Below are 15,257 nucleotides of genomic sequence, written 5' to 3'. Positions count from 1 at the left end.
GAATCAATTACCCTGGGCGTATTTATGTCAACACACAAATGCAGATCGATGTGCTAAATAATCGCGTGATATTTTTGGCTTGCAGGTACGCTCGTACACAGCTATCCTCTTTTTCAAATTAACCGAGAAAACCCCCCAAAAAACATCACGTTGATTTCACCCATTAATTTACAGCATGTATAAATACACACAAGATTGGTTGCTTACCACGATAGTTCGTTGAGACACATCGTTCCTAGCGCTCTTCTTCGATCAAATCAGGAGAGTGTGCCACAGCTGATCATATTGGTGGTACTACCAACCATGGTATGCGTAGGTTTCATCAGCTCAATATCTCAAAAGTATATATGCATGTGTAAATTTTGTTCCGATCAGCTGTGTATGTATACTCTTGATTGAAAACGGCAGAGGACTGCAGCACAACATGTCTCCTTCTTGCTGCTGCTGCTCCTTGTGTCAATGGCCGCAGTTAGATCGACCGCCGGAGTGCAGCAAGGACAATGGTACAGCGTCATGGATTTCCATGCAGCTGGGGACGGCGCGACGAGTGATGTCGAGGTAACAATTGGAACACCATAACCTTTATCTATGATTCTGAAATCGTTATCATGTATGTTGCCCATCAGATTCAGATAGTTAATCTTTTGCTTATTTGTGCGCTGGAAGGCGTTCGAGGAGACATGGAAAGTAGCCTGCAGCAGCCACAGCAGCGAGGTGATCATGTACGTACATCCCCGCAGGAAAGGAAAGACATTCTTGCTGAACCAGACGAGGTTCAACGGACCCTGCAAGTCGCCCATCACCGTACAGGTCGGTTGACTTGACGATCGGTCCACTCTGAATAGTCTATCTTTTAATTGTGTAGTACTCCCTTCATAAAGAAATATAAGAGCATACTGGAATTGAGGTTAGTGTTTGTGCAGCTGGAGGGCGACGTGGTGGCGCCAAACTCCTTCTATTTAAAGCCATCAGACGTCCTGACCTTCTATGGCGTCGACAACCTGACGGTGAATGGGAGCGGCCAGATAGACGGGCGAGGCGCCCAGTGGTGGGATTGCTACAACCAAAAGGTAATTAAGCCCCAAATATATAGAGTATAGTTGTTGCTTCTTCAATATATATATTTATCTCCATATATTTGCAACAATCTAATCTGATATCTCTCTCGTATTGACAAAAATGCAATGACCGGCCAAGGGTATGTAAGCGTGCACTTACAGACACACAATACTTCCTCCCATTGTCCAATTAAAATAGAGATCCCTCTCGCAGTCGCTGTCGTTCGCGCACTGCAACAATCTACGGGTGACCAACATACGCCTCAAGGACGGCGTCGAAAAGAACATGATCATGTACGAGTGCACGCAGGTGCAGGTGCACAACGTCTCCATCACGGCGCCGGGCGACAGCCCCAACACGGACGGGGTCAATATGGGCTCCTCCAACCATGTAAACATCTCGTCTTGCTCTATGCACACCGGTATGTACGGATCGACAACCACCCTCCTTCCTTCAGATGGTACTAGTATATATTGCACTCTGTCTGGCCTCGAACGTAGGTATTTTGTGCATGTAGGTGATGATTGTGTGTCGATTCTATCGGGAACCACCAATGTTAACGTCACCAACACCACCTGCGGGCCTGGTCATGGCATCAGGTATACAAACAAACATACATACATACATACCACACCCATGCGTATACTGTACTCCCTCCGTCCTATAATATAAGATATTTTTTGACGGTAGTATACATTGACCGTCAAAAAAGTCTTATATTATAGGACGGAGAGGGAGTAGTATATTAATGCACGCACGTGCATGCTCATACCCTTCTCTAGTGAGTAGCATACGTTGACCTTTTTGTATTCTGTATCTACGTATGTAGTGTGGGAAGTCTTGGAGGTGTTGCTGACGGCCCAACGCTGGTGGAAAAAATTACAGTGTCCAACTGCAGCTTCTTCAATACCACGACCGGTGTGAGGATCAAATCGTGGCAGGTAACATGCATCTACTGATGGTAGGCAGGTAACATGCATCTACTGATGGTCGATCCGTTTCTGTACATGTATGACTTCTTTCTTCTATAATGCAAAGGCAGAGCTCCTATTGTTCACGTCAAAAAACAAGCATCTACTAGTACGTACATGGTTGTGCCTTGCATGTGTTTAAAGATATAGTTACTGACGGTGGCATGCATACACATGCATGTTCCATGTACATATCATAGGTTACCTGCAAACCATATATAGTAGGTATATATATCCCCTAATATATACATATGGTATGATTCAATGGATACAGGGATGGCAAGGCACTAGCAACCGGATTCCTTTTCATCAAACTCAGAATGACTGCCGTCCGGTTGCCTATCGATATCGACCAGTTCTATTGCCCCCAAGGAAACTGTCCACCACAGGTGAGGGATCCTGTCCGCACCACCACTTGATCAATGGTTGCCTTAAAGAAAGAAGGGAACAATTTCTGAAATTGAACGAAACCCTATATATTGCTTTTGCCTTTGCAGGATGGTGGTGTGGCCATAACAGACGCTCGATTCGTCGACATCCAGGGGACGTCCTCAGAACGAGAGGCCATCAAGATCATGTGCAGCAAGAGTGTGCCATGCCACGACATCTACCTCAAAAACGTCAACCTCTCTTGGGGCCAACCACATTGCCCCGGCACAAGCTATTGTTCAGAATGCCCATGGAAGCGTCACGGGAACGGTGAAGCCACAAACACAGTTTGCTGGCAATTGATCACAAGTCGTTAATGGACATATACGACTAGGGAGCGGTGCTATGCTTACCTTACATGAGCGCCATGCAAGGCAGACTAGTGCTAAAATTATATTTGTTCAAATGATGGTTAATGCCATCCCACATCGTCATGCCTACATCCTCTCAATGTATTGTATGACCAACTAGTACTATAAGAGGTGTTGTCTATGGCAGCAATTCAGATTTTAGAGTGTCTCGCATGATTCCGATTCCGACGACCGGCCAAACATAATGTAGGGGTTGTTCACCACGCTTGCCGCAGGTGAAGTCTCACATAAACCTAGCCATGGAAACAGAATCAGTTTGAGCAAGATGCCATTGTATAGCTGCTAGCTCCAGCACACGGTGCATGTAGGTTGCATTGTCGTTGTGGATGGGAAAGAGAGGGGGCTTAGGGCATATCCAACGGTAAATCCTCCAACTCTAACACTCAAATATCATCATTTTCTCATCAAAATGTAACATCTTAAATATAAGTAGATATCCACCATTACATTTGACACGGAAATATACAATATTTAATAAACTAATTAATCTAAGGAGTCCTGGAAAACACCTCATTGGACACATCAGAGTGGGCAAACTCGGTGCCGGCTGGAGCAGCTGGGGCCCAAGAGGCGACTGGTGTGGCAGTGACGATCTTGGCTTTCTCGTTGGCATAGAAGCGTGTGTGGCCGCATCTCATCCTACCCACCTTCTTCTATTGGGCAGGCCGATCAAGGGTGGCACAGGTTTTGCATGCCGCGCCTTGGATCGGGCCTTGTGACAGGCCGCGAGCGCCTCCTCCTCTCCTTTGCACGGGGGATGGGACCACGCGACCCCGAGACGGAAGTGACACCGCCTGATGAGATCAAGGAAAAGATCAATGAACTTGAGAAAGTCTCCAAACCATGTGCAAATACAATTGGTCTAGAGATTGATTTTTATTGGATGATGAGCAAAGATCTCGAAGTCAAGGTGAATAGTCTCTACAGTAAGATGGATACCCTCTTTGATTTTACCACCAAGCTCTTTGCAGAAACCAACCTTCTTACGAAGTTGGCCACCGAGCAACAACGAGGAATCTCTGTGATGTGTCATTTCAAATGTATCGGTCTCGCACGCAACGTGAAGAAGGCGGAGGAATCCAAGGAAGCTAAGGAGGAAGGAACCTCGGCCAGACCCAACACCCGGTCTGAGGGCTGTGGACTTTTCTTGGCCACGCATCGGCGTTGAAGATGCCCTAGGTTCTCTTTGCTGGTCCGGCCTGCCATGCGTGCCAAATGCATGCATGCAAAGTCTGACAGCTGTGGACCTTTCTTGGCCACGCATCGCAGCAACAAGGACCAACGATACGTACCTGCAGAGTTCAAGTTCACCCCTACCTCTTCTTCAGCCAACCAGTGACTTGAGACTTGACTTGCACACACACTCATTTCAGATTTTTCAGGCATGCGCGGACTGACCAGACCACTTACGAGGAGAGACGTACCGGTTTGACACCGTGCGTGCAGTTTTGTGCCTAGCTCGGACAAATTAAGCTACACCAACTCGAGTTGACGATGCACCTAGCTACTAGCTAGGTTGATGAATGGTGAACGTGAGCAGCGTCTGGTCCGGTGTGTGACGCAACAGCTGCGATTTGGGACTCGGCTAGCGGCCGCTGCATGCATGTCCTGTCACGATTTCACCAGCACACGATCCACGAGACTGCATGCGCCTGGCTTTGGACTTGAGCGAGCTCCAGATGACTTGGCTACCGCGGCCGGACGAGATTGCATGCGTTTGCGCTGGAAATGTTTGCATGCGTATGTATTTGGCTACGGGTCAAATCAAGTCGGCGTGACGCGACTCTTCATCTATTGCTCCTCTATAGTCCACTAGCTAGCTGTAGCTAGGCCTCACTACCTAAGTGCCTGACTTGCTTTGCTTAAAGTTTGACTGCTGCTTTGGTTCTACTCTTCATCTCACAGTTTGCACTACCCAGCTGGTAAGTACGTACTAGATTACCTAGCTAATCAGAACGAATTTTGCGTCATGATCAGTTAGGATTCACTAGAACTCGTCAAGAAGCAACCTATAGCTGCCGTCTCCCCTAAAAAGTTAAGGTTTCCTTGCCTCCTGTCGGCGCCGCCATCAGTTTGTCTATCTCCGGTGGCCTTAATTAGGGCCATAAGAGCAGAGTGGATCCTGGCCCTTGCCGTGAGAGGGACTCCATTTTTAGATATTTCTTCAAGTTTTGTTAGGGTTTGTGTCCTATTCAAAAAAATGGGACGGCGGCGGCTCCCTGAAGATGGAATAAAATTCTCCCCTTCTAGTCCTCGTTTCGGTGGTGCTTGCAGCATCGTCGGTGGGTGTGTGGAGGTGTGTCTCCGGAGGATACGTTCATAGTTGTCGGTTCTCCCCGTTGGATACGTTCATAGTTGCCGGTTCCCCCCCGTTGACGTTGTTGCCCGTTCTGAGACCATCCACATTTGCACGTGCCTGCGGCATCGCCTAATAATTATTTTTTAAGTGGGAATAAAACGTCTTCGAAATGGATTGAAAGTTGACGTGTGGTCTTAATATATTGTAGATAGACCGTTTGTCAAATTTCATCGCATTGAGAGGTCGTTTGATATCCAAATCGTTAAACTATAGCGGCACTACATAGCTAGTGAGCAAGTACAGGGATTGATCACCGAAATACATATTCTGTTGCATAATTAGGCCCCTTGTATTTCTATGATTATTAAGTTTCGTGACCTGCTTGCAAGCTAATCGATCTTGTGGCATATCCTCTTGAACTCCGCAAGGTGGTCGTCGAAGAGGGCCACGTAGGCCTCCATGCTGCCGTCGCCCAGGGTGGACGGCACCAGGAACAGGCTGCCCTCCATGGGGTAGTACGTCGGCATGACGCGGAAGGGCCCGCCGCCGCCGAAATTCAGGCCGTGGAAGTTGATCCCCAGCCACGCGTCCACCTCCAGGTCCGGGCACAGCACCGCCTGCTCGCTGTCCGCCGTCGAGACCAGCCCCTCAGCCTCCACGACGCCGGAGGAGGCAAGGTCCACGAAGGACCGGAAGTAGGCGTCGTCCACGTCCGCCACGGCGCGGTAGACGAGCTCCGCCGCGTGGCCCACCGGCCGGGACACGAGGTCGCCGGCGTCCGTGCGCGGGAACGCCCACAGGATCACGTTGCCGAAGTAGTCGCGCGGCATGGGCGGGCGCATGCGCATCCGGCCGTTCACGGAGATGCGGACCTTGGTCGTCACGTCGGCGCCCAGGCCGCGCGCCGCGGTGATCGCGCGCCAGAGGTGCGCCACCACGCTCTGGAATGTCGTGTAGCCGCGCCGCGACGGCGGGAGCCCCGACGAGGCCCGCGCCTTGAGCCGCGCCACGAAATCCTTGCTCAGGTGCATCATGTGCACCTTCACCTTGTCGTGCCCCGCCGCGCCAAAGCCGATCTCCTCCTTCTCGTCCATCGTGTTTGGTGCCGGCGCCCTGTACTCCACCTCCCGGTGCGGGAACTCCACAAGCGGCGGCTCGCGCGGCGCGAACCGGGTGCCGCGGTCGCAGACCGGGAGCGGCGACACCGGGAGCTGCCGCGTAGCGAGGCCCCACGCCGCCAGGAAGTTGGCCGTGGCCTGCCCATCGGCGATCTGGTGGTGCCCCGCGAAGCCCACGGCCAGCGACCCACAGGAGAAGCGAGTCAGCTGCACCTGCACCAGCTCCACGGGGCCGTCGTGGATCCTCGGGTGCAGCCGCCTCACCTCAGGCGACGGCCCGGACGGCACGGACACCGCCATGGGCGCGTCTACCGTGGCCTCCACGAAGCGCGCCCCGGCGTCGTTGAGCAGCACCGACCGGCGCCCGTCGGCCCCGTCGCCAATCTGCCCGGCCCACTCCCGGTACACGGCGAGAGCCTTGGCAAGGCCCAGCTCGACCTTGCTGTTGGGCGGGTTCGGCGGCCGGAACGCGAAGATGATGGCGACGTGCTCCCCGTACGTCACCTTGTCGAACACGGAAAGCGGCACCCACTGCGCACGCGCCGGCGCCTCGCCGTCCTCGTACAGCGGCTTGACGATCTTGGAGCTCTCGATCTTAACCTTCATGCTGGTGCTTACACTGTCAGCCTCTCGAGATCTCTGTTTGATTTTGCTTGCACCAATGTGCATGCATGCATGACGTACGTACTCTGATCTGAGTCCGAGTGAGGAGCGTACGTGCTTCACTCCTTTGAGTCCGTGTCACTGGCTAGCTGTAGTAGCTTACAACAGAGACGATATGCTATATATGGAAGCAAGGCCAGGCTATGTAGCCTCTTTTTTGCGGACAAAAATGTGAACGTAGAACGGAAAATTGAGACGCGTATGTATCCCGTACTTACGTAGAGACATTGCTTTTGAAGACATGATCGAACTGGCCCAGCTCGATCGTCTACGTACGTCTTCGGAGTTTCACATGTTGATCTGATTAAACGTCTGGCTAATTAGTTTAATTCGATATCTTAAGTCTCAACCATATATATACTGTATTTCGCGTGCGCCATTCTCTCATTAGTTAGTTAGCTTCTCGATCGGCGACTCTCGCCTGTTTGCTTACCGCAGCAGACAACGATAGAGTTTAGTGCAGGAAATTACGTACTTTACGTAAATTTCATCTGGTGCATGCCATTGTTAACTCTCGCCAGGTAGCTTAGTACATCTCGTTCGTGGGAACGGAGTGTCCGAGGTTGGCTAGCTTGTCTTGTCTGAAAGAGTGGCGGCGTTCCGGAGTTTTCCAGGGAAACAACGATGCGATGGTGCATTGCATGCATGCCGCTCCCAGACACACACACGATCTAAAAATCGAATTCTAGTGCTAGCTAGTGCAGCAAACTGTGAGAGCATGCATGCATGCATGCATGGATTCGATACGGTTACGTAGTACTAGACTACTAGTACGTACGGCCGGAGCAGCAGTCAAACTTTAAGCAAACAAGTCAAGCATTGAGGCAGTGAGGAGTTGATCGAGGATATATATACTACTCCCTCCGTTCATAAATATTTGTCTTTCTAGACATCTCAACAAATAACTACATACGAAAAAAAATAAATGAATCTACATTCTAAAATATGTCTACATACATCCGTATGTGGTAGTCATTTGAAATGTCTAGAAAGACAAATATTTGATGAAGAGTCGCGTCGCGCCGACTTGATTTGACCTGTAGCCAAATACGTTTCTGCCAAACATTTTCTATACTTCTATACTATTATTAAAAGAGCAAACATAAACTCCTCTAAAGCCACACAACAAACTGTACACGAATTAATCAGGACCCTTCGATTAAATAAAGTTAAAAACATCCTACTGTCCATATTACACCGATGGTTAGCTAACCAGATCAACGTCTCAGATCGAATGTTCTGCCAAGCAGACGCTATGGTCTGTGAATCGTACGCGCTCGGCAATCCTCGATCCCCACGGCCCACCCCGCCTAATTTGCGGAAAGCAATTAGTCCGTGATCTCCCTCACACGATCCCCTTAATTGTGGAAACAACCGGATATTTTCCTTCTTTCTCTCCACCTCTTTCTTCCAAAAAGAAAATTGCTCCCTTCCCTTGCCCGCTCACCTCTCCCCACGCCCCGTTGCCTGTAGGTTGTTTGCCGCCGCCCCACGCGACGCAGGAGGGGATCTCCCATGCTTTCCATCTTCTCTCATCCCCACGACAAGCGCGTGGCAGAGGGCGGAAATGGTGACCACCATCTCTCTCCTCTCCCTCGCCCCGCTCCGACTCACCCACAGCCGCATCAACCATCTCCGTGCCCGGTGGGGGCATGGGGAGTAGGCTGCTCTTGGTGCTCGACCGGGCGCTCACCGACGAGCAAGACTATCACGAGCGCGCCCAGGTGCAGCACAAGGGCATGGAGGCGGACGTCCTGCTGCTGCCTTGGTCTCCACCCCATCGTCGTTGCCTTTCCCCTTCCTCCTCTGGCCCTGAGACATCTTGTTGTTGTGTCCACCACGTCCGGTCTTTGTCCGGCCATCCAATCTCCTCCTTCCCTATGAGGTATGCATGAGCAGCTAGATAGGTTGTTTCTTTCTCATCCACCGCGGCATCAATTCTCTGTCTTGTCAAATCAAATCTATCAATTCCACTAGGGTATGGATGGGGCCTTCACACGATTTCTTGGCCAGATCACCCCTTGGGTGTATTGTCCATGGCAGGATCATGCATGTTGTTGTGCTCCTTGATTCCATTTTCTGGATGATATGTGTACGATTGGTGCGCTATCTTATCTTGTGTGGTTACAAATTCAAGTTCTTTTACAATGGATGATGTATGATAGCTTGGTGTTTTTTATTATGGTAATAATAATTAATTAGTACTATGCATCTGAATACCCTTGTGCATACAATTGTTGTATATTTGCAGAATTTGATAGATAGATTATAACTGCTGCTCTTTGTAGATTTTGTACGAAGGAGAGAAGTCGAACCATGGGGAAGATAAAGGCGGCCGCTAAGCCACCCCCTAGGAACCGGATGCACAAATGCGATACGGTCTTTTCCTGCCTATTCTGCAGTCATGGGAGCAGCGCTGAATGTCGGATGATAGTACCATCTTCACGTATTTTTACTGTTAGTTGGTTTATACTAGATGGTTATCTATCCATTCAACATTGTAACATGCCTTCATTTTTCTTCAATGATACAAATTAAGAACTTGATTGGTGAGGCTAATTGTCAAATCTGCCAGGAAAGCTTCAGCGCCACTGCAAAATGGTATGTCCAAATCATACATAAAACTGCATACTGTACCTCCTAACATGGAAGTAGATGCCGTACTGATTGGCTCTCAGCTAGAAAATTCCACACCAGGCATCTCATTTGGCTTTGTTCCATCTCAACCTAATTGATTGCAACTCTGGGAACAGAGTATAGCTCATGTATAAATTTCGTACAACCATGTCCATTTCATATACTCTTGGTGGCTTAGTCATTCTAATCAACTATATTACTCCCTCCTTTCCAAATTACTCATCGTGGTTTTACTCGCCGTGGTTTGAACTAAAACCACGATGAGTAATTTGGAACGGAGGGAGTATAATACAGCATAACTGAGGTAGTAACTCATGCAGGGTTATATACGGATTCGGTTGCCATTAAATGATGTCTGTAAGATGGAAATCAATAAATAGCATCCATGCCATCATCTCCCCATATACACTTGCACTGAACACCAAACATGGCTGCTACTTTGATTCAGAACGGGTCTTGCCTAATTCTCTTGATCAAAGCATTGTACTACACTGCTACCCTGCATGAAAACAAAAACTTAGATTTTGTACATTTCCTTTGCTATTTCTCAGTTCTCAAAATCCCGGTTTTTGTTTGATTAACCGGTGAGGCAAAGCTTATGCTTCCGTTTCAAAATCATAGTTTTTTTGTTTTCAAAATCATAGAAAATCCATGGCATCTCTCACAAAGTCACAATGCTTGTGTGTTCGATGATTTGAAACAAATAGAACACTTTTTGGTCACAGGAGCACCCCTCCGCCTATTGTTCTTAGCACAATCAAAAATAAGGCAAAGCGTTTGGGTCACTGCGGGTGCCAAAAAATTAGGGACAATAACATGAAAGAGTAACTTTTTGGTTATAAGTGTGTCTATTTTAACACAAACTCTGTTATCTTCTCAGTTAATCGATATGGCGAAGCTTATGCCTCCTTTTGAAAAAAATAAAAATTAACTGTTAGAGATATTACCATAATGCTATTTGATTACTATTATGGATATGTGATCATTGACTCTTTGCCTTTTGTACATTTGATGATATATTTCAATTGCATTGCATAACTTTATTTTACGATGAATACCAAGGTGCAAATTCCTGGCTCCGCCACTGCCTGCATTCATGAAAATTTATGAATGGGACAATCTTTTGTTCTGGTGTATCAAATGTCTTTGAACATCCATGCATTGAGACTGAAATGAATGCAATGATAGTTGGCATTCACGCTTCAGGTATGAGATCAGCTCAATAATTTCCAATTAGGTATCTTTCTTTGAACAAAGGGGTGGATAGGAAAACACGGTTTGAACCCCTCTGTAGAATGAAATTTTTTCATGATACATAGTTCACAATTTTCATAACTTAAATACAAGTAGGTTCCAGTTGCGATTCCAATGTATAATCCGATTAGTTTTTACTCATGTTGCTTTGTCATCCTCTTTGCAAGCATGTGATTTGATTCCGCATATTTATTTGACATGTCCGGTTGTATTAGGTAACCTATATTTTAGTATATGTACATTTAATCTTGTGATTGTATCTCCATGAAGAATTGTCAATTTCACGTGACATATTATCTTGGAAATGTTATATATGTGTGAGGTTTGGCATGCTATTGGAAATTAAAATAAAGGGTATTGAAATTGTGTCCTTCAGTTTTACCTTATTGATGTTTTGTTTTTAATGAACATTAGTCGAGATGTGCATAGAAGAAACATGAATGTTAGCATCTTGTTACAGCATAGTTACTTTATGGGATATGATTAAGTAACTAATGTAAGACATGAAAATACGCGTCTACTCTTGCAGTCTGTTTCCTTGTATAAAATTTAATGCAAAATTTAATGCTTCAACAAGTTCATATGCTAAATATCTTTTTTTATTACTTTGTGATATAATGTATGGACATATTATCTGTTGGTAACTATCGGGAACATCGTTTCATGTATGGCAGCAGGGAAGGATAAATTTGAAGCTTTGCAGATTGTATGCCTGGGTGAGAGTGAGGAGGATAGCTGACTCTACATTGTGTAAATTATTGTGTATCCACAGAAGTAGGAAGGATGCATTCCATGCCCTTAATGCATGGGTGAGCGAGTTAGGAGGAAAACACATTGTACATTTTTGAATTTGTGGTGTATCGAGGTCCTGAAGTTCATGCAACTATTCTACGGTATTTTTGTTGGTAAATTTGTTTCTCACACATCTTGTTTGCCTCTTTAAATTGTTTGAAATAGCCTATGATATATTTGATCTTCACATTTTTAGCACTTTATTTACTCTTGATCGACCATCTTGACATTGTTTGATTGCATTCCTTTGAACCTTCTTGACCATCTTACATCTCATAATATATAAGACAATGTGCATATGATATAGTGAACAACTATTGTGATCCTTTATATGTTATCGAAATGCGGATTTTTGACAGTTCATGTATGTGCATGATGCTTGGATAGTGCGCACTAGGTAGGGCTTGCGTTTGGTACTGATTTAGTATACCCCATAGAAGTAAGATGAGATACACATTTTGTTGTATCAACAAAGGATAAATCATCAAGATGTCAGCTCAATGAGTACAAAAATCATTGCACATCATGCTTGTAGATATACGAGGACTGAAACTATGAGCTTAGAAATTAAAATTCTGAATTATACGTGCGTTGCACGTGCACGCTTACTAGTCACAGCAAGGTCTCCCCTCGCCGAGTCCCAAATCGCAGCTGTTGCGTCACACACCGGACCAGACGCTGCACACATGCGCATTGTCAACTCTGGTTGGTGTAGCTTTGTCCGAGCTGGGCACAAAACTGAATGCATGGTGTCAAAGAATTGGGGCCACGACCGCCACCTGTACGTATCCACTATGCACCACGTGCAGCTTACTCATGCGTCGTCTCGTCAGTGCGCGCATGCATGCCTGAAAATCTGAATCAAGTGTGTGTGCAGGTCAAGTCTCAAGTGACTGGTTCGCTGAAGAAGAGGCATGCATGGGTGGTGAACTTGGACTCTCGTACTACTCCCTCCGTTCCAAATTAGTCGTCGCAGAAATGAATATATCTAGAACAGCGTTGGTCGTTGTTGCTGCGATGCATGCGTGGCCAAGAAAGGTCCACAACCCTGAGACTTTGCATGCGCTTGTTTGACAGGCAAGGCAGGGCAGGCGGCTGGGGCGAGCAAAGGGCATCTCCACGTATCTGGACGTTTTTTACTGTCCAAAACGGCGTCGTAAATCTGGGAATTCACGCAAACCTAATGCAAATTTAGAGGAGGTTTGCGGGAGGATGGAGCGGGCACGTGGTGCGCCTCATGCCTCCGATCGTTATACTAGCTCTGTTGAACATTAACCCAACAGACACGTGGGACTCAGTTTGGAACTTAACCTGTCCAGCCAAGTTGCACGTGGGACTCTGTCGTGCTATTTTGACGAACAAACATTTGAAGATAAACCCGAGCCGCCCTGCGTGCAACTTGGCCCGAATACAACAAGACACCTACTGTTTGAATGCAAGGCTGACGTGGAGGTTTGGAAGCTCCTTGGGATCGATGAGATCATCAAAAAGGCCTTGCTAGTCGACAAGGCAGGTGAAGTAAATTTGGAGCATCTGTTGTGCGTTCCTGAGCAAGATGTCCAAGTGCTTGCTTGGGCTACCAAAGTTGAAAGAAAAAGTGGTGACACCGATGACAGCCTGCTACTTGTGGTATGAGCACTGTAAGTTGACACACAGAGAAGGAACACGAAATGCTACTGAAATTAATATGGCAGTGAGATGTTTGGCAGCTAACTATATTATCTCATACAGTCCTAAGGCCAAAGTGAGATCAGCCGCTTGGTTGAAACAAAGATATGACTACGTTAAGGTAAACATTGATGCAGGTTTTGATGTGGACACGCTCCAGGGACGGTTCATACGAGACCATCATGAAAAGTTCATTGCAGCTGCAAATGAAAAGATTGATTTTTGCTTTGACTCATTCACGACGAAGGCAGTTGCAGTGAGGTTTCGAATGAACCTGACACGTACAGTTGGATGCAGTAAGATCGAGGGGAAAATATCTGGTGCTACCGTCTCTTAGGTGCTACCGTGAAACGGGCATCCGAGAGCCATTGGATCTCATATCCGACGACATCTAAGAAGCTATTGTATCTGCGCGTAATTTTCAAACTAGAATGACGTTGTTTGACCGAAAACTACCAAAAATTTCTGGAGTGTTTGACAAAAAAACTACCAGTTTAGGGGTCGGCGTCCCACAGAACTACCACTTTTAAAATTTTGACCGAAAACTACCGAAAATTTCTTAATCTGTCCCTAGAAACTACCAGTTTCGGTTGATGATCGTTTAGACTATTTAAACAGAAAACTGACAGGACTGGCCCGGGCGTTTGAGACTCGTTTAAGGCGCCCGTCTGGGTCAAAATTTCGTGGCCGATCAGTAACTGGCTTGTCCGCCCGGGCGTTAGAAGCAGGTTTGGGGCACCCGGCTGTAGATGCTCTTAGGGAATCTCCATGGCGGTGCCATAAAACACCCGCAACCGTTTGAACGGACGCATCGGGACGTTTTTTTACTATCCAAAGCGGTGTAAAATGTCTGATGGTTTGCGTGTCCGAATTCCCATAAACCGAATGCAAAGTTAGAGGATGTTTGCGGGAGTATGGACCGGGCATGTGGTGCGCCTCATGCCTCCGATTGTTATACTAGCTCGGTTGAACATTAACCCAACATACACGTGGGACTCTGTTTAAGGAAATACAGCTCGGACTAAAATCCATCCAAACAGCTTCTTCTATACATAGCAAATTTTCATCTTTTTTGCCACAAATATGTTTTCTGGTATTCTTTTCATGAAATTTCACACGAAAGTAGATTGGAGACCCAAGTTTGATATCCCTAAATCCCCTTTTCTTTTCTTGGTATTTTTTTCAACTTAACATTCATATAGGGGCTGGAGCACCCCGGTGCTACAAAACCTCTTCCGGCTGTAGATGCTCTAATAAATTTCATAGGTTGCATATATGCTCTTCTCAATGGGTAGTAATTACTGTAAAATTATGGAGTAAAAGATGGAATTAACTGATGAGCCTAAAGGTGTTGGAAGGAGTAGGACAGGACAGCATCACATCTGTTGTTTATCACTCCCTAATTCCAAGTTTAGAGGGTGGTTTGATAATTCTGACGAGTGTTGTTAAGCCTGCACACGTGTTCCTATCCTATGTAGTCATATATCTCTTATAAATGCAAATACCTGAGGCAATAGTGGGCAGAAAAGAGTTGGCTGCGTGCTGCAGGTGGGAACGTCTTGTGGGCCCTATGTGCATATGGACACCACCATCGCCATCCCTCCACCTTTCAAGTTTTCGTCGCATCTCTTTATTTTAACCATCCCTCCGACATAATCAATCAATAGTCAGAGACTCATAGTAACTGGTTCCTCAGGCCACCACCAGCGCCATTGATTGTCTTTGCAACGGTGTGTGTCTGCTCCTTGTGATTTCAAAAGTAAAAAAATAAAAAATTGTTAGGTCCACATATATACTGGTGTTGAACAGAATCAAAGAAAAACAAATTTACCTCCTAGCCTCCTACTCCCTCCGTTCCAAATTACTCGTCGCAGAAATGGATGTATTTAGAACTAAAATACATATAGATACATCGATACTTGCGACAAGTAATTCGGAACGGAAGAAGTATAAAAGTTGGAGAATAACACTGTTGCTAATGAGTGAGTGAGAGAGA

General features: G+C 46.6%; 1 pseudogene; it reads left to right on the top strand.

Annotated features, from left to right (window-relative positions):
* The first annotated feature begins 513 nt into the window (after positions 1-513).
* On the top strand, positions 514-2,762 carry LOC119283716 (annotated as a pseudogene).
* The last annotated feature ends 12,495 nt before the right edge of the window (positions 2,763-15,257 follow it).

This window comes from Triticum dicoccoides, chromosome 4A (assembly GCF_002162155.2).
Source record: "Triticum dicoccoides isolate Atlit2015 ecotype Zavitan chromosome 4A, WEW_v2.0, whole genome shotgun sequence".
In the NCBI taxonomy this organism is placed as follows: Eukaryota; Viridiplantae; Streptophyta; class Magnoliopsida; order Poales; family Poaceae; genus Triticum; species Triticum dicoccoides.
The sequence above is the reverse complement of the archived record's forward strand: the minus strand, read 5'-3'. Positions and strand labels throughout refer to the sequence as shown.